This window comes from Ovis aries, chromosome Y, assembly GCF_016772045.2.
Source record: "Ovis aries strain OAR_USU_Benz2616 breed Rambouillet chromosome Y, ARS-UI_Ramb_v3.0, whole genome shotgun sequence".
In the NCBI taxonomy this organism is placed as follows: Eukaryota; Metazoa; Chordata; class Mammalia; order Artiodactyla; family Bovidae; genus Ovis; species Ovis aries.
In genome coordinates, this window is record NC_082741.1 from 2053212 (window position 1) to 2077646 (window position 24435).

General features: G+C 43.7%; 1 long non-coding RNA gene across 1 annotated transcript in view; it reads right to left on the minus strand.

Moving 5' to 3' along the window:
* Positions 1 to 2147: 2147 nt before the first annotated feature.
* LOC105605322 (uncharacterized) overlaps positions 2148 to 24435 on the minus strand; it is a 128418-nt gene continuing 106130 nt past the window's right edge. Inside the window, exons 6-7 of the long non-coding RNA XR_009598983.1 lie at positions 8047 to 8138; positions 2148 to 5040 (exon numbers count right to left, since the gene is read on the minus strand). This is a non-coding gene — a long non-coding RNA (uncharacterized LOC105605322). The remainder of the gene's footprint in view (positions 5041 to 8046; positions 8139 to 24435) is intronic.

Sequence of the window (24435 nt, forward strand, 5' to 3'; positions counted from 1 at the left end):
TATACACAGTATTGTATATCACTGGTACCCCACTCCAGTGCTCTCGCCTGGAAAATCCCATGGATGGAGGAGCCTGGTGGGCTGCAGTCCATGGGGTCGCTAAGAGCTGGGCATGACTGAGCGACTTCACTTTTCACTTTCATGCATTGGAGAAGGAAATGGCAACCCACTCCAGTGTTCTTGCCTGGAGAGTCCCATGGAGGGCAGAGCCTGGTGGGCTGCCGTCTATGGGGTCACGCAGAGTCGGACACGACTAAAGAGACTTAGCAGCAGCAGCAGCAACATATATATACACATATACACACAATATATACAGTGCTGGCTGTATAATATATACAATATTGAATATATTATATATATTATATATATAATATCGACTATATAGTATATAGAAAACAATATACCTTTGTAAGTTATTTTTTAATCTACTAGTCTGTACCTCTTAATGCTCTAAATTCTTATATTTTTTGAGAAGCTCCGCTTTACCTGTTCTGAACATAATCGCCTATTCACGCTGTGTGAAAATACTGAGAAAGCACAAATGCTCTGAACGATAAATAATGTGGTTTTATATAATATGTGGTAATGTGAGCAGTGGCTTCATTCAGCCATTATGGCAGAAATACTTTGAATCTCTATAGTTTATGTTCAATTGGTAAAGAATCCGCCTGCAATGCAGACACACACGGGTTCGATCCCTGATCGGGAAGATCCCCTGGAGAAGGAAACGGCAACCCACTCCAGGATTCTTGCCTGGAGAGCCTCACGGACAGAGGAACCTGGTGGGCTACAGCTTGTGGGGTTGCGGAGAGTCAGAACACGACTCAGTGACTAACACCTCCCTTTATATATATATATATATATATATATATAAATATATATAAATTTTAATCTAAATTTACAGGTATATACCCCAGAATGGAATTACAGGGTCATATGGTAGCTATATTTTCAGTTTTTTAAGGACCCTGCATGCTCTCGTTGAGTCACCAAGTCATGTCCGACCCTCTTTGACCCCTGTGGACTGCAGCACGCCAGGCCTCCCTGTCCTTCACCTGCTCCTGGAGTCTGCTCTAACTCGTGTCCGTTGAGGAACTGCCAAAACTGTTCTCCATAGTGGCAGAGCCAGTTTCTATCCCCATCAACAGTTTAGGAGGGTCCCTTTTCCCCCCACACTGTTTGGCATTTGTGTGTGGGCTGGTTGATGGTGGGTGTGAGGTGGGACCTCAGGGTAGCTTTGCTCTGCATCTCTCTAATAATGAGTGACGTTGAGCATCTCTTCACGTGCCTGTTGGCCATCTGTACGTCTTGTTTGGAGAGTGTATATTTATTGGTTCTGCTCATTTTAAAAAATTATTTTTTTGAAGGATAATTTCAATAAAACATTTGAAAATTTAAACATTTCATTTGAAAAGACCCTGATTCTGGGAAAGACTGAAGGTGGGAGAGGGGGACGACAGAGGATGAGATGGTTGGAGGGCATCACTGACTCAATGGATATGAGTTTGGGTGAACTCCAGGAGTTGGTGATGGACAGGGAGGCCTGGCGTGCTGTGATTCATGGGGTTGCAAAGAGTCACACAAACTGAACTGAAGAATAATTGCTTTATAGAATTTTGCTGTTTTCTGTCAAACCTCAACATGAATTAGCCATAGGTATACACATGTCCCCTCCCTTTTGAACCTCCCTCCCACCTCCCTCCCCATCCCAGCCCTCTAGGTTGACACAGAGCCCCTGTTTGGGTTTCCTGAGCCAAACAACAAATTCCCCTTGGCTCTCTATTTTACATATGGTGATGGAAGTTTCCATGTTACCCTCTCCATACACCTCGGCCTCTCCTCTCCTCTCTCCATGCCCATAAATCTGTTCTCTATGTCTGTTTCTCCATTTGCTGCCCTGCAAAAAAATTCTTTGGTGCTATCTTTCTAGATTCTGTATGTATGTGCTCAGTTCAGTTCCGTTCAGTTGCTCAGTCCTTTGCGACCCCATGAATTGCAGCACGCCAGGCCTCCCTGTCCATCACCAACTCCCGGAGTTCACTCAGACTCACATCCATCAAGTCAGGGATGCCATCCAGCCATCCCATCCTCTGTCGTCCCCTTCTCCTCCTGCCCCCAATCCCTCCCAGCATCACAGTAGAATACGGTATTTTTCTTTCTCTTTCTGACTCACTTCACTCCATATTATAGGCTCCAGGTTCATTCACCTCATTAGAACGGACTCAAATGTGTTCCTTTTTTATGGCTGAGTAATATTCCATTGTGTATATGGGACCACAAGTTCTTTATCCATTCATCTGTTGATGGACATCATCCTAAAATTGGGTTCTTTCTTTTAATGTAGAGTTGTAGGAACTGGGTACATACATTGGATATTAACCCCTTACTGGTTACAACATCAGTAAATACACAACCTGTGATGTAGGTCGTCTTTTCATTCAGTGGACGGTTTCCTGTGCTGTGCAAAAGCTTTTAAAACGCAAATTTGAAAAGATATCTAAACTCTAACGTGGCACTAGTGGTGAAGAACCCGCCTGCCAATGCAGGAGATGTGGGTGGTTCCCTCCCTGTGTCGGGAAGATCCCCTGTGAAGGAAATGGCAACCCATTCCAGTATCCTTGCCTGGAGAATCCCACGGACAGAGGAGCCTGGCGGGCTACAGTCCGTGGGGTCACAGAGAGTCAGATGTTACTGAGCAACTAAGCACAAAATACTATAAACGAACACTCTCCGGCACCAGCGTGGAAAATTCCACCGACAGAATTTTCCTACGGCAAAAAGATTATAAACTGCTTCTGCAATCGTAATAAAATTTTGGAGTAAGTTTTGACCAGAATTAATGGTCTTGTGAAAATGTACAATCAATTCATTATGTTACAATTTAGCTTAAAAAAAAAAAACCCCAAATAAAATGCCAAGTTTCACGCCAGGTTTTAGGTTTCATGCTCAAAATAAAGGTCTTTGTATACTATTTGTGATACTCTTTCGAGCCACAGGTATAAATCACAGGCTTGTCAAGAAGGAGCCGAATGTATGATTAAGGTAGGAAGAAAAAAAGGCCATTAAAAGTTCAAGACCGTCTCAAATGAGATTCCTGACAGAGGATTTTCTAGAAGTCAGTTAAATTTTATTGGCTCTATTATCATCTTTATAGGAGCTGGGAAACCTCTCGAGAAGTGAATTTAAAGTTGATTCTTTTGCTTGTAATAAAAAATAAAGAACATCCTATTTCACCTAAGGGGATGTCTTCAAAATGACTTTTAAAGTAAGAATCATAAAAGTAAGGAAAAAGAAAACCCAGGGAGGTTGTCCACATCATTTTTCTTTTTCAGAAGGAATTCTATCATTAATGCTCTTTAATAAACTTGGGACCTGTCCGTTGCCCTGGAGAGATGGGTAGGTTTGTTACCTAATGAGGAAATGTTAGTCTCTCCGTCGTGTCCGACTCTTTGCGACCCCAGGGACTGTAAACACCCTGTCCGTGGGATTCTCCAGGCAAGAATACTGGAGTGGGTTGCCATTACCTTCTCCAGGGGACCTTCCCGGCCCAGGCATCAAACCTGGGTTTCACTGCAGGCAGATTCTTTATCATCAGAGCCACCAGGGGAGCCCAATGTCTCTGGGGAGAAAACGCCCGCATTCAAATCTACAGAGAGTGAGCGGCAACTCTGCCTTCTGATTTGTGGAAACACCCTTCTCCACTGTTCCTGCCTGCACACGCTGCTGCTGCAAACCCCATAACCTCTTTCTGCCTGCAGGGAGCTCACGGGTGGCCATTCACACAGGCCTGATCGGAGCCCAAAGCCCCGTGATTCATGGCCTCCGCCGTGTCAGGGCTGACGTGGAAATGCGGATGGTGACTTGTCATTTTCAGCTTCAGAGCTGGAGCTGTCTGGCTAAATGGATTTCTGACTGTTCGTGGCCTCGTCTCTGGCTGACAGGGAAGGCTGCGTTTTGTGGGGTTCCCCACTCCCCGTCTCTCCTTGTACCCCAAGAAATGGATGAGTGTGTTTGTCTCTTAAATGCTTTAGAACAATGGGCTGCCTCAAGTCTCCTTGCATGCATTTTCCCTGAATATGATATTTTTCCCCCTCCCCTCTGCGAGTTTATGGTGACATTTTCTTTTTAACAGTTAGGCAATAGGTAGTCGTTTCTCTGAATTCACTGATACATATAGACATATATAGATGAGAGAATAAAAACTTATTTGGGGTTATCAATCAGTAGCGGATATGACTTGATGGCTTTTTTTCCCTCTTCTAGGGATCTGTGACGGAGAAGGCAATGGCACCCCACTCCAGTACTCTTGCTTGGAATATCCCATGGACGGAGGAGCCTGGTAGGCTGCAGTCCATGGGGTCGCACAGAGTCGGACACGACTGAAGCGACTTAGCAGCAGCAGCAGGGATTTGTGGAATTTGCATTCCTGGCTCCGATGTTGAAGGCTGAAGACAGATGCCAAAGGTGCTTGAACTTGCCCGGGGTCTACACCATTAGCTGTCGTGGGGTGAGAGTGGGTTGGTTCACCACGGACTCTGCACAGAACACGTTCTGTCCAAGTGTGTCTCCCTCTTCATCCTTTTCATTCACTGCACAGGGCTGACCTTGAGCTTACACAGTCTCATTTCTGGTTTTCCTCTCCTTTATTCTTGTGTGTATGAACACAGCGGGTCCAGAGACCTTGGGTATTTGCCTGTTCAAGTATGGAAACTTGCTAAGTAGTGCATACGCAAGACATGCATCTTGTTTGGAAAAAAGAAAAACATATATATACCATTCTCCATATTTATTTTACTCAAAAATGATATATTTCATACATACTGTACTATATAATACAGAGTAAACAACTGGATTGGGTAGGTAGATAATAAATAATACATGTTACTTATTACTTTATTTTAAATTGTCATATACACATGTGAGGCAAAAAATAAGACAACGTAGGGACTTCCCTGGTGCCCTGGTGGTTAAGACTTCAGCTTCCAATGCAGAGGGTGCAGGTTCGATGTCTGGGTCAGGGAGGTAAGATTCCCCCATGCTCTGTGGCCAAAAAGAAAAAATACCCAGAAGCAATACTGAGCAATATTGTAACAAGTTCAATGAAGATTTTGATTAAAAGAAAAAAACAGTTAAAAAAAATGAGTGTGTTAAGAGCACGAGGGGCATCAATGAATGAGAAATACACACAGGAGTAGTTTCAAAACGAGTTATGTTAGGAATATTCTTAACCTCATACTATGTCTTGGAGCAGGAAATGGTACCCACTCCAGCATTCTTGCCTGGAGCATCCCATGGACAGAGGAGCCTGGTGGGCTTCAGTCCATGGGGTCGCAAGAGTTGGACACGACTTAGTGACTAAACCACCAATACTGGGTCTATTTATTGATTCATTATACTGTGTCTATTTATTGATCCATCTGTAAAGAGAAAGACAGGATGCTTTTGTCTCTTCCCCTAATGTAATGTTATCAGGAAGTGAGGCGGTGATGAGGGTGTAGCCTCCACGAAGGGGACTGCTTTCCTCCAAGTGAGGACCAGCCTGAAGACACCATCTACAAACCAGCAAGATGTTCACAGTGAATCTGTCTTTGCCAGGATCTCGGACATCCAGCCTCCAGAACTGTGAGACAGTAACACCTGTTTTTCATGTGTGTTTACTCGCTCGGTCTTGGACTGCAAGGAGATCTAACCAGTCCATCCTAAAGGAAGTCAGTCCTGAATATTCAGTGGAAGGACTGATGCTGAAGCTGAAACTCCAATCCTTTAGCCACCTGATACGAAGAGCTGACTCACTGGAAAGACCCTGATGCTAGGAAAGACTGAGGGCAGGAGGAGAAGGGGATGACAGAGGATGGGATGGTTGGATGGCATCACCGACTCAGCAGACATGAGTCTAAGTAAACTCTGGGAGTTGGTGACGGACAGGGAGGCCTGGGGTGCTGCAAAGACAGACGCATTAATCTACACTTGCCTCAATGACAAAAATAATGTAATTTTGACTTGTTTTCATGATACGAGATTATTATGAAGGATACAAAGTGTACAGTTATTTGGAAGGCCTGATTTTTTCAAACTGTGGTAATCCCGTGTTTCCATTTTCCAACACCACTACTAAACTAACATCATAACTTCATCTTGGTTCTTGACCTCATTTTTTTTTTAATTGGAGGATAATAGCTTTATGATGCTGTGTTGGTTTCTGCTGCATAACACTGTAAATCGGCCACACGTATACATATGTCCCCTCCCTTGTGAGCCTCCCACCTGCCACCCACCCCTCTAGGTCATCACAGAGTTCCCTGTGCTATACAGCAGCTTCCCACTGAGTATCTATTTTACACACGGTAGAGTATATATGTTAGGGCTGCTCTGTCAATTCACCCCCCCCCTTCCCCCATCGTGCCCATTCTAAAGTGCTCAGAAACTTTAGGGAAGTCATCTCTCCCCCCTCAGATCCTGTTTTAATTCTTCATTTCAAAGAGTTGCAGAGGAATTAAAAATAATGAAAGTGAGACTTTAACCTCGCCGCAAAAGAGCTGAGGCAGCAGGTGAAAAGAGCTTGATTTTCATTCTCTAGGTAAGAAGCGAAAAAAAAAAAAAAAAAAGTTCAGGTTTTGGGGAAGGGGAAGGACATGGTTACAATCCATCTTTCTTAGTGAATGCAGGCTCCCTAAGCAGACATCGGCAAATGAAAAAGGAACTGCCAGCCCAAAGCGTCAGAATATCAAAAGACCACATTTACACAGAGTGAACTGAAGACATCTGTTGAGATCCTCTAAACCGAAAAGCAAGGATTCAATTTTTCATTTGCAACCTGACATGGGAATTTCAAACTCATCAGAGAAGCAGTAGAAACGATTAAAAAAAAAAAAAAGATAAAGACGCAGATGATGCTTCTGCAGAGTCTGACTTATGCAGCTACTGCTATTATCTTGAAGACAAAAACTGACCTTGAAAATGACAACCCATCCCATGGCGAATTTTACTAAGCCTGGTAGAGAAGTTCGACTTACCTGGGTAAGACATGATACAGTTCGTTTTCTCTTTTACTCAGTTAACAGATACTGAGTAAGACTCTCCAATGTGCCAGAGGCCATGAGAAATAGCAAAATTCATACACTGGGTCCCCCAAGAGAATAAAAATTCAGTGGAAACACAAAATATTCAGTAAAGGATAAGCCAGATGTGGTGAACTGTGGTGTTGGAGAAGACTCTTGAGAGTCACCTGGACGGTAAGGAGATCCAACCAGTCCATCCTAAAGGAAATGAGTCCTGGGTATTCACTGGAAGGACTGATGTTGAAGCTGAAACTCCAATACTGTGGCCACCTGATGCAAAGCGATGCTAGGAAAGAGTGAAGGCAGGAGGAGAAGGGGACGACAGAGGATGACATGGCTGGACGGCATCACTGACGCGATGGACATGAGCTTGAGCAAACTCTGGGAGTTGGTGATGGACAGGGAGGCCTGCATGCTGCAGTCCATGGGGTCACAAAGAGTCGGACACGACAGAGTGACTGAATTGAACTGGAGAAAATCACGAACAGTAATAGCCAGGGAAATGCAACAATCCGAGGGAAGAAATGGATGCAGCTTTGGTGAGGAAATTGTTCTCTGGCTGAAGACGCAAGGAAAGCAGTGTGCGAGACAGGCTTGCCACCGTCAGCCCAAAGGATTTCAACCCTGAGGGTAAACGTGATGGAGCTGTCAGAAGAAGGGGGACTTAGGGAGGAGGGGCTGGAATTGGGGACTGCGCTGGTTCCTCTATTCTGCGACCTGCAGGAATGGAGAGGCTGCAGGCGCAAGCTGGTCAGAAACCACCTGAGAGACTTCGGGAAATGCGAATCTTGGGGAAGCTGGGGAATTAGGGAAGAACCTGCCTCTAGGTGTTAGCTACAGCTAGGGAGACAGTGGGGGTTCAAAGCAGGAAGACAATGAGAACATCAAGGCTTCGAAAGAGGTCTGTTGTATCGCCTGAGCCGGCTGCTAAGTCTGTGGGGGAGAATGTGGACTCGGGTAAGGCTGAAAGCATGGATCAGTCACGAACCTGATGCGGGTCCTGTTCTCATGTCTCTGCCTGTCTTCGCTGCTTCCCTCTGTCTCTCCGTCATCTGCTTCTCCATTGCCTTCTCCTTCTCCCTGGGGAGAAAAACAACCAAAGCTTTGTGTCTGGAGCTTGGTGCATCCGAGCTCTTCTCAGAAGACCAGACGACCTGGTGGGTGACAGTGCGAGGGGTTGTGCAGACTCAGACACAACTGAGCGCGCACCGAATGGGGAGACCACAGAGTCAACCGATTTTTAGGAAATTAGAGGGGCTTCGGAGAGAGGCCACTGCACGTGATAAATGAGAAACGAACTGATATAGAGACGGGACTTAGAGCATAGAGTAGACACAACCGTCAGGACGTGGGTGTAACCCAAGTGTCCGTGGGAGAAGAACGGAGAAGGAAGATGTGATACACATATGCCGTGGATTATTACTCAGCCATGCAAAAGGATGAAATAATGCCACGTGCAGCAGCGTGGATGGACACAGAGAAGTCATACCAAGTGAAGCGAGTCAGACAAAGACAAACATTATATGCAATCAGTTTTACGTGGAATGTAAAATATGATACAAATGGTCTATTTCAGGTCTGCAGCGCCCAGCCTTCTTTATGGGCCAGCTCTCACATCCATACAGCTGACTTCATGTTCTCCCCAATACAGCTGACTTTGTGTTCTCCTCATTTGCTCAGAAATAGACCCATAGACATAGAAGACGATTTTACAGTTACCGAGAATCACAAACTTATGGGTTACTTCCAAGGTAACTTCCAAGGTTACAAAGTTATGATTGGCATTTCCTCGGAGGAGGAAATGGCAGCCCACTGCACAGTTCGCTTGCCTGGGAAATCCCATGGACAGAGGAGCTTGGCGGGGCTATAGTCCATGGGGTTGCAAAGAGTCGGGCATGACTTAGCAACTGAGCACTGAGCAAGTAAATAACCACCACAGATGCTTACCAAAGGGGTAAGGGGAAGAACAAGGGATTCGGGAATAACACACACGCACACACACACGCACACACACACACACTACTATATATAGAAAAAGCAAGAAGGATCTACTGTTATAGCACAGAAGTTATATCAATATCTTATAATAACCTATACTGGGAAAGAATCTGAGAAAATGTATACATGTATAATTGAATCAGTTTGCTGTAAATGGAAATTTACAAAAACTTGTAAATCAACTGTACTTCAATTTTTCAAAATGCACGAGAATGGACGTCTTGACCTAGAGACAGGGTGGAGGGACCGGAGTTCCAGAGCAAGTCAATTGAACACGCTCTGAGCGCGCACGCACCAGATGACCAAATGCGGAGAACACAAAGTCAGCTGTATGGATGTGAGCGTTGGACCATAAAGAAGGCTGGGCACTGAAGAACTGATGCCTCCCAACTGTGGTCCTGCAGAAGACTCTTGGAGTCCCTCTGAACTGCAAGGAGATCCCACCAGTCAATCCTAAAGGAAATCAACCCTGAATATCTACCAGAGGGACTGACACTGAAGCCGCAATACTGTCGCCACCTGATGGGAAGAGCTGACTCTTTGGAAAAGACCCTGATGCTGGGAAAGATTCAAGGCAGGAGGAGAAGGGGATGACAGAGGATGAGATGGTTGGATGGCATCACCAACTCAATGGACATGAGTTTGAGTGAGCTCCGGGAGTTGGTGATGGACAGGGAGGCCTGGTTTGCTGCAGTCCATGGGGTCGTAGAGAGTTGGACACGACTGAGCGACTGAACTGAACTGAATAATAAAGAAAGAAACAATGCCATTTACAGCAACATGGGTGAATGTAGGGATTATCATAGTTCAGTTCAGTTCAGTCTCTCAGTCGTGTCCGGCTCTCTGCAACCCCATGAATCGCAGCACGCCAGGCCTCCCTGTCCATAACCAACTCCCAGAGTTCACTCACACTCATGTCCATCGAGTCACTGATACCATCCAGCCATCTCATCTTCTGTCGTCCCCTTCTCCTCCTGCCCCCAATCCCTCCCAGCATCAGAGTCTTTTCCAATGAGTCAACTCTTTGCATGAGGTGGCCAAAGTACTAGAGTTTCAGCTTCAGCATCATTCGCTCCAAAGAAATCCCAGGACTGATCCTGGTTGGATCTCCTTGCAGTCCAAGGGACTCTCAAGAGTCTTCTCCAACACCACAGTTCAAATGCATCAATTCTTCGGTGCTCAGCCTTCTTCACAGTCCAACTCTCACATCCATACATGACCACTGGAAAAACCATAGCCTTGACTAGACGGACCTTTGTTGGCAAAGTAATGTCTCTGCTTTTCAATATGCTATCTAGGTTGGTCATAATTTACCAGGGGAAAATGTCCTGGAGAGGCATAAATCAGGAGTTTCAGATGAACACACACACGGCTGTATATAAAAGAGACAACCAACAAGGGCCTACTGTACACAGCACAGGGAACTCTGCTCAACATTCTGTAATAACCTGAGAGAAGAGTCTTAACGAGGATGAATATATGTATATGTACAATGGAATCACTTTGCCACAGGCCTGAAATTAACACAAGTCAACTTGCCGTAAGTCAACTGTACTCCAATAAGGAGTATGAGATGATAAAATGACATTACGATAGTCCAATCAGGCAACATTTCAAATGAAATTGTCCGTAGAATTGTTTTTAATCCCTATGCAGACACGTACTGCTGTCAACTTAAAACAAAAAGGAACAAAGCACAGCCTAAAGGGTGAGAATCATGTTTCACTTGGCAGTCTTTCTGAGGACTTAAGCGCAGGAAGCACCATCTCAGGCTGCTGGCATGGACTGCTCCAAAGAGGCCAGGGAGGAGCCAGGAAATATGCGAGTTTTTGCAACAAAGACCAGGTCATTGGAACATCAAAAAATTACTGTTAATTAAGGGGGGGGGCAGTGGGAAACTCAAGTTAAAGATGTCTGGGAAGATGCAAGAGTCTGGGCTCACTGAAATTATTCCCTACATGTGCACCTCAGCTCTCTGGGGCCAGCACCCTAATTTTCTCCATCATGAATCCCCTCAGGGTACCAGTTAGCTGCTGGCCTGTCAGCTGTGCCATCCTTTGTTTACTGATAAGGCAGAGGACATTCTTTATCTCTACATAAATGCTAAGCTCTTTACTTCCTTTTTAATTGAGAAGACACACACACACTTTCCCTGGCAAACAGATGAGGAAAAAGTGGAACCAGTGGCAAATTTTATTTCCTTGGGCTCCAAAACCACTGGGGATGGTAAATGTAGCCACAAAATTAAAAGACGCACGCTCCTTGGAAGAAAAGGTATGACAAATGTTGACAATGTATTGAAAAGCAGAGACATCACTTTGCTGACAAAGGTCCACACAGTCAAAGCTACGGTTTTTCCAGTAATTGCGTACTGGTGAGAGCTGGACCATAAAGAAGGCTGAGTGCCAAAGAATTGATGCTTTTGAACTGTGGTGTTGGAGAAGACTCTTGAGACTCCCTTGGACTGCAAGGAGATCCAACCAGTCCATCCTAAAGGGGATCAGTCCTGAATATTCTTTGGAAAGACTGATGCTGAAGCTGCAATGCTTTGGCCACCTGATTCGAAGACCTGACTCACTGGAAAAGACGCTGATGCTGGGAAAGATTAAAGGCACGAGGAGAAGGGGACGACAGAGGATGAGATGGTTGGATGGCATCACCGACTCAACGGACGTGAGTTTGAGCAAACTCCGGGAGTTGGTGATGGACAGGGAAGCCTGGTGTGCTGCAGCCCATGGGTCACAAAGAGTCAGACACGACTGAGCAAGTGAACAACAATTAGAACACACACACACACGTGTATATATTTCAACTTCCTCTCTGCTGCTGCTGCTGCTAAGTCACTTCAGTCGTGTCCGACTCTGTGCGACCCCACAGACGGCAGCCCACCAGGCTCCCCCGTCCCTGGGATTCTCCAGGCAAGAACACTGGAGTGGGTTGCCATTGCCTTCTCCAATGCATGAAAGGGAAAAGGGAAAGTGAAGTCGCTCAGCCGTGTCCGACCCTCAGCGACCCCATGGACTGCAACCCACCAGGCTCCTCCATCCATGGGATTTTCCAGGCAAGAGTACTGGAGTGGGGTGCCATCGCCTTCTCCAAACTTCCTCTCTAGACTATCTTTTAGAGAATTTTTGAAGCTTCAGAGAACACTAAACACAGCTATGCCTACAGCTAAATTGCTGAAAGTAACGGGGCTAATTTTTCTAAAGTGCAATGTGACATCTTAATTGCTTTTCTTGGTCCGAGATTACTCACGTCTGCCATCGCCACACTCAACCTTCTTTGATGGAATAAAATCCCACTGCCTGAAATCCTCCATTTTCTTAAGGCAGCCGGTTCCCTTGACATGTCTTTTTAATGAACGGTTATGATCAGAGCCCATGTAATTCAGTCACTGTTTTCAAAGAAGAAAGTTTAATCTAATAACTTCTTATTAAATTTTCAGTTCTCGCCGAAGCACGTTTGAAGGATATTCAAGGTAAACCATCTCGTGTCAGAATTCGATTGCTGGTTACCTTCATCCGTTGTTAATGAAAATTTATTTCAGGCTAATAACACATCCTGCTGTCTATTGTATTGTGGAGGAGGTCTGCACACGAGCTTTTTGGATATGCTAAGTTTATAACCGATAGTTTATCCTTGCCTAATTTCCAATGACAAGTAGGTGCAGCCCTAAAGAAGAAAATTGCATTTAAAATCACTTGGTTGTCTGATTACACATATACAAAAAAAAAGAACCAACCAGGTGATGGTTTAGACTTGGAGCTAAACTAGAAATGGGTCAAGTCTACCGAAGCTGGACTTTACACTGCCAGCATTTAACTTGCCATGTCTTAACCTGTCTTGCTTTTTCTGTACCAAGTAAACAGATTTACAAAATTATCAAGTGACACAGCAGTCTATCCGTGGCAGCGGTTGGGAAATAAAACTCTTTTGGGGACATAGCTAATCATAAGAGAGATGATGGGGATGGTACAATATTGATGATGTATGTTGGGCTTAAAGTACCCACTGGTTCAATATTGTAAAAAAATCCAATTTGCAGCCTGATGAAATATACTTGTGAACAAAGACAAATGGTGTGTCACTCGCCTTGAATCTCCGATGGGCATTTCAACCCATCCATTTTTTAAAAGATTTTTTTTTTTTTGGGTGGGGGTGGACCATTTTCAAAGTCTTTCTTGAATTTGTTACAATATTGCTTCTGTCTAGGTTCTAGTTTCTGGACTGTGAGCCATGTGGGATCTTAGCCCTCTGACCGGGGAACGAACTTGCAGCCCCAGCATTGGAAGGTGAAGTCTTCCTCATTGGAGCAGCAGGGAAGTCCCATTCCATCCATTCTTGTCTGCACCGTCTTGCATTGACATTCCTAATATCCTACGGCTTTGTGTTTTTTTAATGCCCCCCCTGTCCCAATGCTCACAAAGATGGCTTCCTATTTTCATCTTTCTGTGCTAATGTCTATAAGTCTCGGGAGGGTAGGGGGACTGAACGAAGACTACACGGTTGTAAGCTAGCGGAACAGTCGTTGCAAGAGCAAAAGCCGGACTTACATGAGCCATATTGCTATTTTGGGAGAAACCCGTTATGCCGCTGGACACGCTGCAGATTGTTGATCCTTGCACACACTGGCACAGTAGGAATATGCAGTCATTTGCCTCCATCTGGGAGAGGGGCAAAGACACTTCCCTACGGCCTAGGTAGTGTGTGTGTGCGTGAGTCCTCAGTCGTGTCCGACTCTTTGCAACCCCATGGACTGTAGGCCACCAGGCTCCTCCGTCCATGGGATTTCCCAGGCAAGAATACGGGAGTGGGTCGCCATTTCCTCCTCCAGGAGATCTTCCTTAGGCTTGGGTAGCAGTTCATCTTATTTCTAAACAATATTTGCCTGTGACACCATAAACTACAGCTTCTGACACATTCTTCGGGCAGAATCTTGAATCTGCAGGCACTGAAAAATGGAATTCTGTCACGGGTGCTGATCTGCTTTGGGCCTCAGTGAGTTATTTCCCCTTGGAGGCTTTAAAACGTTGTCCTAAGATGTGGTCTCAGAAAGAGGAGAGCTTGCCGGTAAGAAGTTTTATGAAATTCATAGATGCATACCAGCACCCAGCAAATACTGACCTTAAAGGCGGTGTAACCTCACTCTATCATTTTAGAAGTACGGAAAGAACAGGCTGCAAGGAATGGTTGGTGGTTCTTAATATCTGGGGATCACGGAGCCTCTGAGCATCGGAGTAAAACTACGAACCTGTCCCTGAACCGCTGCATTTGTGCACCAAACAATGTACACTCTCTTCGGGGCTCAGGGCAGGGTCGGGGGGACTTGTTAGAGAATTTTATCACTGACTCGGGAACCCTGAGGTTGGATGATTCGTCAAGGGTCACTCAGGCGGGTCTCATGAGATATCCTTGGAAGAAGAGTCTTTGGTTGGAACGGAAGCTACGTGATCTCAGGAATATGCTTCCCGGGTGGTTCGGCAGTGAAGAATTCACCGCAGATGCAGGAGACGTGGGTTCCATCCCTGCGTCGGGAAGATCCCCTGGAGGAGGGCATGGCAACCCACTCCAGTGTTCCTGCCTGGAGAATCCCATGGACAGAGGAGCCTGGCGGGCTACAGTCCAGGGGGTCTCAAAGAGTTGGACATGACTGAGTGTGTACACATGTGTATATATATACACATATATAATATACACATATATATATATACACATATAGCTCAGGGATAGACAGCCATAATGTACGGCTTCATTACTACTGGTCCCCATAGCGTGGATGGAACCTTCAAACTCTGTCCCAAATATTGACACACTTACCTCAAACACGCTCATTTCCAAATGACTGTTTAAAATTTATAATTGGTTTGGGATTTTATATAAAATTTATAAGCAAATTGGGATTTTCAGAAAGTCCTAACCGCTTGCTTTGGGTGCTTATTTTTGCTTTCTTCTTTATTTTCTGTAGGCGATTACATTCCTAGAGTGTGTCATTAAGAATAAAAAAATAAATTCTATTTTAACCAAGAAGAGGTCACCACCTCCTGGGGAGAGCAGGATACAATATCTAAATTAAAGGCCTTTCCCCAAAGACCCTGAGGGACATTCTATTCCTCAAATCTGAATGTGCTTTAATATTTTTAATATTGATATTAATGTTAAATATCAATGTTAACATTCAATAAGAGTTAATAATAATCAATAAACATTAATATTCATGTAATATATACTATAAATAACATTAATATTTACAATTATAACATATTAATAAATATAAATATGTCATAAATATTATATAAACATTAATAATCAATAATACACATACTACTTTAAAATAACCAATACTTAAAATCAATATTTTATAAGTTTGATAATAATTAACATTAATATCATTAATATTGATATTAGTATTAAATATCAATGTTAAAAATCAATATTTAATAATAATCAATAATGAATAAACATTAATATTTATGCAATATATACTATGTAGCATTAATGTTTATAATTATATAGATATTAATAAATATATTTCATAAATATTATATAAACATTAATAACCAATAATATAAATACTATTTTAAATAACCAATAATTAAAATCAATATTTTATAACAATTTGATGGTAATAATATCAGATATTACATTGATTGATGTTCTCATGTTATTCAAAGAGGTGAAAATGAAAACTCTGCTAGTCAATATCAATCTGTCTCACGCCAAGGGCTTTTCCGGTGTCTCAAGACGGTAAAGAATCTGCCTGCAAATGCAAGAGATGTGTGTTGGATCCCTGGGTCAGGAAGATCCCCTGGAGGAGGGAGGGCAACCTACTCCAGTATTCTTGCTTGGAGAATCCCATGGATAGAGGAACCTGGTGGGCTATAGTCCATGGGGTCACAAAGAGTCAAACATGACTTAGCGACTTAAAAGCAACAGCAACAACATCATGTCAAAACCTGTATACATCTTTCTGAGAATGGGACATTTCATATTACTTCAACCAAAGGTACCCATCATTGTCACTATTCAAAAGGGATGTCAACCAAGGAATTGCCCTGAGACTCTCAGGGACAATCTATTATTATTATTCTGCATCATTTCTGCCAAGGTCTAGAGTCTACCCTTTAGAAACAAATGCACAATATGGGACAAAAGTCACTGGCTGCCTGTGACCTCACCTCTCACTCTGGACAGGTCTTCAAGTCTCTCATTCTTACAGATTACTTGCATGGTATATAAATATACCACTTATATTCAGTCGGTTCAGTCGCTCAGTCGTGTCCGACTCTGTGACCCCATGGCCTGCAGCCCACCCGGCCTCCCTGTCCATCACCAACTCCCAGAGCCTGCTCAAACTCATGTCCATCAAGTCGGTGATAACATTTACATTAGTAAATATTTGTATCTATAGATATAAAATCCTTATATTTTAAAAATGAAGTTGAATATTCAACCAATGAAATGAGTCACTCCACTTTCGCCAAGAACTTACTACATCTTCAGTAGTAGCAATAATGTTAACCGTTCAGTGGTGTCTGACTCTTTGTGACCCCATGGACTGCGGCCCGCCAGGCTCCTCTGTCCATAGAATCCTCCAGGCAAGAATACTGGAGTGGGTTGCCAGTCCCATCTCCAGGGGACCTTCTCAACCCAGGGATTGAACCAGGGTCTCCTGCATTGCAGGCAGACTCTTTACCACTTGAGCTACAGGGAAGAACTTAATACTTCCTGAGAGTAAGTAAAAAAAAAAAAAAGAAAAAACCAACAACAACAACAACTCAAAATGGCTCAAAGACTTAAATAAAGACCTGACATCATAAAACTCTTAGAAGAGAAGATACATAAAAAAGTGCTGACATAAACAGTACCGATGTTTTCTTAGGTCATCTCCTACGGGAATAGAAATAAAAGCAAAAATAAACCAACGGAACTTAATCATACTTTGAAGCTTTTGCCCAGCAAAGGAAACCATAAATAAAAGCACGACAGCCTACGGACTGGGAGAAAATATTTGCAAAGGATGTAACTGACAGGGACTTAATTTCCAAAATATACAGGCAGTTCATACAACTTAACAACAATAAAACCCAATCCACAAATGGGGCAGAATACTTAGATAGACATTTCTCCAAAGAACACGTGCAGATGGCCAAGAGGCACCTGAAAAGATGCTCAGCATCACTCATTTATCAGAGAAATGCAAATCGAAACCACAGTGAGGTACCAGCTCACACCAGTCAGAACGGCCATCATGAAAGAGTCTGCAAACACTCAACGCGGGAGAGGGCGTGGGGAGAAGGAAACCGTACCACACTATGGGTGGGGATGAAAATGGACGCAGCCGCTGCGGAGGCTCCTTAAAAAACTAAAAATAAAACCACTGATACCGTCGTATGATCCAGAAGTCCCATTCCTGGGCACATAACTGGAGAAAACCATCGTTTGAAAAGATACGTGTACCGCAGTGTTTATAGCAGCACTGTTCACAACAGCCAAGACATGGAAGCGGCCTGAGTGTCCATCAACAGAGGAATGGATGAAGATGTGGACCGACAGACGACGGACTCTTAGGCGGCTGCAAAAAAGCAAAATAATGCCACCTGCAGCAACATGGGTGGACCCAGAGATGATCATACTTAAGCGACCCACATTGAGAAAGACAAATATCCCCTGACATGACGTACACACAAACTCCAAAAACGATACAAACTTACAGAGATAAAAGTGATGCAAATGAGCTTATTTATAAAACAGACTCAGAGTTCGGAAACAAACTCTGGTTACCGTAGGGGCAAAGCAAGCAGGGATAAGTTAGGAGTCTGGGACTAGCAGATACGCAAGACTGTAGATAGAACAGATAAAAATACCAAGGACCTACTGGGCAGCATATGGAAGCATATTCAATAGCCTCTGATAAACCATCATGGCAAAGAGTATCAAAAATAATATACATGTATAACTGAATCCCTTTGCTATACACCAGAAACTAACATAACATTGTAAATCAACTATGAAGTGAAGTGAAGTGAAGTCGCTCAGTGGTGTCCGACTTTCTGCGACCCCATGGACTGTAGCCCACCAGGCTCTCCGTCCATGGGATTCTCCACTCCACTGGAGTGGGGTGCCATTGCCTTCTCCAGGGGACCTTCCCAGCCCAGGGACTGAACCCGGGTCTCCCGCATTGCAGGCAGACACTTTAACCTTTGAGCCACCAGGGAAGACCTCAATTTTAAAAGAGTATGTGGTTATTTCTAATGAATATGATATAATATTTGAAAAACTCGAATGTTCCAAGCATTATCTTAATACTCACGATTTCTTTAAAATTAAATAGAACATAACAGAGTCTTCATTTTAACGAAATCTGTTTTTAACTTTTAGCAGAATGGGTAATTCCTGATGTATACTGATTTAAAAAATGTAGAATTGGGTGTCAAAGCAATTTCATTGACACTGTGCAAATCACACTGTAGAAAAAAATTAAGCCCATTGAAGCTTAAACCAATAAAAACTTCACTTTCTTATGATCGTCACAAAAATAAAGGCCTTGGAAAGAACTGAGGAGACTTTTAATAGCTGTGCAAACACAGAAATCTAATAATCAGATTGCAGCTTGACTAAAGACTTAAAGTTTGTATTAGGAATTATGAAACGACCGTAGTCATCATATTAGGGATTGTATGCTATACTCACAAAGGTTTCCAATATGTCCTTAATGATCATCAATCATTATCAACAAGTATATGGTGGTTTAAAAAAACAGTATGTTGATATATGCCACAAACCAACACAATGGTGTAAAACAATTATCCTATTAAAATTATGGCTGAAGAATTCAGTTCAACAATTTTTGGAGGAAAGAAGTCACACAATATGCCCAATTCTTCCAAGTCCCCATTTTTTAAAACCTCTGAAGGAAACTGTGTAAGTTCAAAACCTGGCTTTATTCTACATTGCCCCCTGCTAACATGATGCGGCAGCGTGGATGGGAGGGGAGTTTTGGGGGAGAATGGATACTCGTGTATGTATGGCTGAGTCCCTTCGCTGTCCACCTGTCACAGCACTGTTGATCAGCTATACCACAATACAAAATGTTTTTGGTGTTAAAAAAGATCAAAAATTTTTTTTTTAAAAAGGACAAAAAAATCCTGGCTTTATTCAACTCACTCATTTTCAAGTATGTTAAGTCACAAACCACAAGGGGGAATAGAAGACATTAATATTTAACAATCTACTGAAATTTCTATGAAATCCACTTTTTAGCATGTCTTATACGGGAAAACAAGACACGCACGGGAGAATAATTTAATCTCACAGGTTTTCACTTCCACTGGGAAAGAAAGACACAGAAATAACAGTTTCTTTTTAAATGCAAATGTTGCATTTCAAGTTTAATAAGATCACGGCTCGTTGGATGGTGTTGGCTTTAAATTCCTTCAGCATATACACAAATTGTTTGCAGATCTAGGAAAATACTCTGGTCATTGCGAAAAATAGATTCTCTGTTTGGAAATATGTAATTCGGGTAAACAGATGAACAAATCAGGACAAATGGAACCCAACGTTTAAGGGCTGTAATTTTGAAACTAAGCCTGGAATCTCAAATGGCAAGGGTAGTGACTGACCTTAACTTACTGACCTTGAGTAAACTCTGCGCACTGGTTTCGTTTTAAGAACGTTCTCCAAAGCTCTGTCAGGGTCTGTCTTAAAATTCTTATGCCTGTAAGTATTTTCTGCATTATTATCTGTCAGTTAAACAAGGATGACTCCTCAAGCCTTGATCTGGTCCTTTCTTGGTTTAAAAGTCATGGGCACCTTATTCTTTGTTCCTCAAGGCCTGTTTGCTGATCAACCTGCAATTCTTTAAAGCCTTCTTAAGAAACTGAATGCAACCCATCCTTCAAAAGTTCCCGCAAATGTCTGCAAAATTTCCAGAAAGTGCTACACCTGCCCGTTGTCCACGCTCAACATACACACGACGGAATATTACCGAGCCCTAAAAAGGGGAACGAAACTGAGTCAGCTGCGGTGACGACGTGCATGGACCTAGAGCCTGTCGTACAAAGTCAGAAAGAGAAAAACGAGTATCGCGTATTCTCTCTAGGAGGAATCTACAAAAAGATGGTACAGATGATCTTCTTTGCAGGGCAGAAAGAGAGATGCAGACAGAGAGAACGGAAATGTGGCAACAGCGGGGGAAAGGGGGCGGTGGGGTGAACTGAGAGAGTAGACCTTCCATATACACAGCACCATGCGCAAAACGGCCAGCCAGCGGGAAGCTGCTCTGTAGCACAGGGCGCTCCGCTCGGGGCTCTGTGATGACCCAGAGGGGTGGGTGGGGCTCGGAGGGAGGCTCAAGACGGAGGAGATATGTGTGTACTTAAAGCTGAGAGTCCCTGGGACTGCAAGGAGATCCAACCAGTCCATTCTGAAGGAGAGCAGCCCAGGGTGTTCTTTGGAAGGAATGATGCTAAAGCTGAAACTCCAGTACTTTGGCCACGTCATGCGAAGAGCTGACTCACTGGAAAAGACTCTGATGCTGGGAGGGATTGGGGGCAGGAGGAGAAGTGGACAACAGAGGATGAGAAGGCTGGATGGCATCACTGACTCGATGGACGTGAGTCTAAGTGAACTCTGGGAGTTGGTGATGGACAGGGAGGCCTGGCGTGCTGCGATTCATGGGGTCGCAAAGGGTCGGACACGACTGAGTGACTGAACTGAACTGAACTGAACTGAAAGCTGATTCACTTTATTGTACAGCAGAAACGAAACATTGTAAAGCAATTTTACTCCAATTAAAAAAATTATAAAATTGATTCCTTTTACGTGCCAACATGTAGCAGGATTTTTAACATGTTATTTGAAAAAAAAAAAAAAAACAAAACCCAAAATGCTAACCTATTGTGTTTAGCTATGGCCATCAGGATCATATATCTGCTTCTTGTAAATGCAACGTGTTCAGGATTTTATACTTGCTCTGATAGGCTAGATGAGTCTTTGCTGAGCTTGTTTGGGAAACTTGCCATTCTTAACACCATGGTTTTGGAGAAACAGGTACTTTTATTTTCTCCCAAAGTCCTCTTTGCAGGCAGGACGCAAACACACTTAAAAACTTTGAAGCCTCTATGGTTTGTAATTGGTGGGGCAATGAAAAAGAGCCAAATCGTGGGCTGTTTTAGGGTATACATGACACCATCCCAGCTATTCCCCGTCTTAGATAATATTTCTCCATTAAACTGTGCAGTGTTTTTTTTTTTTTAAAGACTTAAAATTTTTCTAAAATTTATTTATTTTTAATTGAAGGATGATTGCTTTACAATGTTCTGCTGCTTTCTGCCGTATGACAATGTCAGTCAGGCACAGGTATACACGTGTCCCCTCCCTCTTGAACCTTCCCCACCCCGCCCCCCCAACCCCATCCCACCCCTCTAGGTTGCCCCAGAGCATAGGTATCAGTTCCCTGAGTCATACAGCAAATTCCACCTGCCATCTGTTTCACATGTGGTAATCTATATGTTTCAAAGCTACTCTTGCAGTGAAGAGATGGGAATACCAGGCCACCTGACCTGCCTCTTGAGAAATCTGTATGCAGGTCAGGAAGCAACAGTTAGAACTGGACATGGAACAACAGACTGGTTCCAAATCAGGAAAGGAGTACGTCAAGGCTGGATATTGTTACCCTGCTTATTTAACTTCTATGCGGAGTACATCATGAGAAACACTGGACTGGAAGAAGCACAAGCTGGAATCAAGATTGCTGGGAGAAATATCAATAACCTCAGATATGCAGAGGAGAGTAAAAAAAGTTGGCTTAAAGCTCAACATTCAGAAAACGGAGATCATGGCATCTGGTCCCATCACTTCATGGGAAATAGATGGGCAAACAGTGGAAACAGAGTCAGATTTTATTTTCTTGGGCTCCAACATCACTGCAGATGGTGACTGCAGCCATGAAATTAAAAGACGCTTACTCCTTGGAAGAAAGGCTATGACCAACCTAGATAGCATATTCAAAAGCAGAGACATTACTTTGCCAACAAAGGTCCGTCTGGTCAAGGCTATGGTTTTTCCAGTGGTCATGTATGGGTGTGAGAGTTGGAGTATAAAGAAAGCTGAACGCTGAAGCATATATGCTTTTGAACTGTGGTGTTGGAGAAGACTCTTGAGAGTCCCTTGGACTGCAAGGAGATCCACACAGTCCCTCCTAAAGGAGATCAGTCCTGGGTGTTCTTTGGAAGGACTGATGCTGAAGCTGAAGCTCCAATACTTTGGCCACCTCGTGCGAAGAACCGACTCATTTGAAAAGACCCTGATGTTGGGAAAGATTGAGGGCGGGAGGAGAAGGGGATGACAGAGGATGAGATGGTCCTATAGCATCACTGAATCAATGGACATGACTTTGAGCAAGCTCCAGGAGGTGGTGATGGACAGGGAAGCCTGGCGTGCTTGGACAGAACTGAACTGAGCTGAACTGATTTTTACACTCTTTACTGAATTTGTTACAATATCGCTTCTGTTTTGCGTTTTGGCTTTTTAGCTGCAAGGCATGTGAGATCTTACTTCCCTGACCAGTGATCAGTTCCACACCCTTCTTTGGAAGCCCAAAGGGTGTATTAATTCAAGCTTCAATTCAACCTACAAAGAAAACGTTTAAAAAACTATTTGATCACCAGCAACAGTCATTTTCCTTTCAAAACTGATGAACATTCTGGGGGAGGTTGATTATAATAGGCTTAAAATTTTATAACAGTCCTTGATGATAACCCCAGGCACAGTTTTTGAAAAGAAATTGTTGTTTTACGAATTAGTCCTTTGGTTGTTCAGAAATCCAACAAGTCCATTTGGGTACGTGCAAAATTAGAGAATGATGACTCTTCCATAAATAATTACATGCTGAGAAGCTCTGACTACATTAAAGATGGTGACTTATTTGTAAATTAATGAATTTTTAAATGACATGTTCTTTTTTCAAGAGGTGTCATTATCTAATTCTCATTAATTTTCCACACAAATAGCTCGTTTCTTATACCCAAAGGATTTGCATGGTTTTTCTTGTGCATTTCTATAATATCTCAGATCCTTGAAAACCTAACCAAAATACATAAGCGAGTGATGCATGGGTTTAAGAAACCCATGATTCTTTGCTTCCCATTATTATTATTATTTTTTAACCATTTATTTTGTATTTGAGTATAGCCTATTAACACTGTTGTGATAATTTCAGGCAGACAGCAAAGGGACTCAGCCACAGACACACATGTATCCATTCCCCCCCAAACTCCCCTCCCATCCAGGCTGCCACGTGACACTGAGCAGAGGTCCCTGTGCTGTCCAGCAGGTCCTTGCTGGTTCTCCATGTTAAATATCGTCAGAGTGGACAGGTCCATCCCAAACTCCCTAACTATCCCTTCCCCCATCTCTCCCCACTAGTGACCATAAGGTTATTACAGAGGATTGAGCAGAGTTCCCTGTGCTGGACAGCAGGTCCTTGCTGGTTCTCCATGTTAAACACAGCAGTGTGTCCATGCCCATCCCAAACTCCCCGACTATCCCTCCCCTCATCGCTCCCTGCTGGTGACCATAAGGTTATTACAGAGTATTGAGCAGAGTTCCCTGTGCTGGACAGCAGCTCCTTGCTGGTTCTCCATGTTAAACACAGCAGTGTGTCCATGTCCATCCCAGACTCCCTGACTATCCCTTCCCCATCCTTCCCCCTGGGAACCATAAGGTTATTACAGAGGATTGAGCAGAGTTCCGTGTGCTGTCCAGCAGGTCCTTGCTGGTTCTCCATGTGAAACACAGCAGTGTGTCCGTGTCCATCCCAGCCTCCCTGACCATCCCTTCCCCGTGGCAAGCGTAAGTTCATCCTCTGTGTCTGGGAGTTCCTTTCTGTCTCGTCAGTAACTTCTTTTCTGTCACTTCTTTTTAGGTTCACATATAAGGGATGTCCTGTGATATTTCTCCTTCTTTGACTAACTGACTTCACTTAGTATAATAATCTCTGGTCAAATCCATGTTGCTCGACTTCCCAGGTGGTTCAGATGGTAAAGAACCCTCCTGCAGTGCAGGAGAGACGGGTTCAGTCCGTGGGTGGGAACTTCCCCTGGAGAAGAGAATGGCAACCCACTCCCATACCCTTGCCTGGAAAATCCCCAGGACAGAGGAGCCTGGCGGGCTTCGAGCCATAGGCTTGCGCAGAGTCGGACACGACTGAAGCGACTTAGTGCTACGTTTGTGGGAGCTGGGTCGTCTCTGCTTTTGCAGCACCTCGCGTTCTAGGTTTGACACCTTGCATTCTTCCTCATTTCCTTAATTTCAACAGAAGAGTGGCTAACGGCAGGGCAAGGTGCACACAGCGGGCTTTGTGTAGACCCAGTCTCTG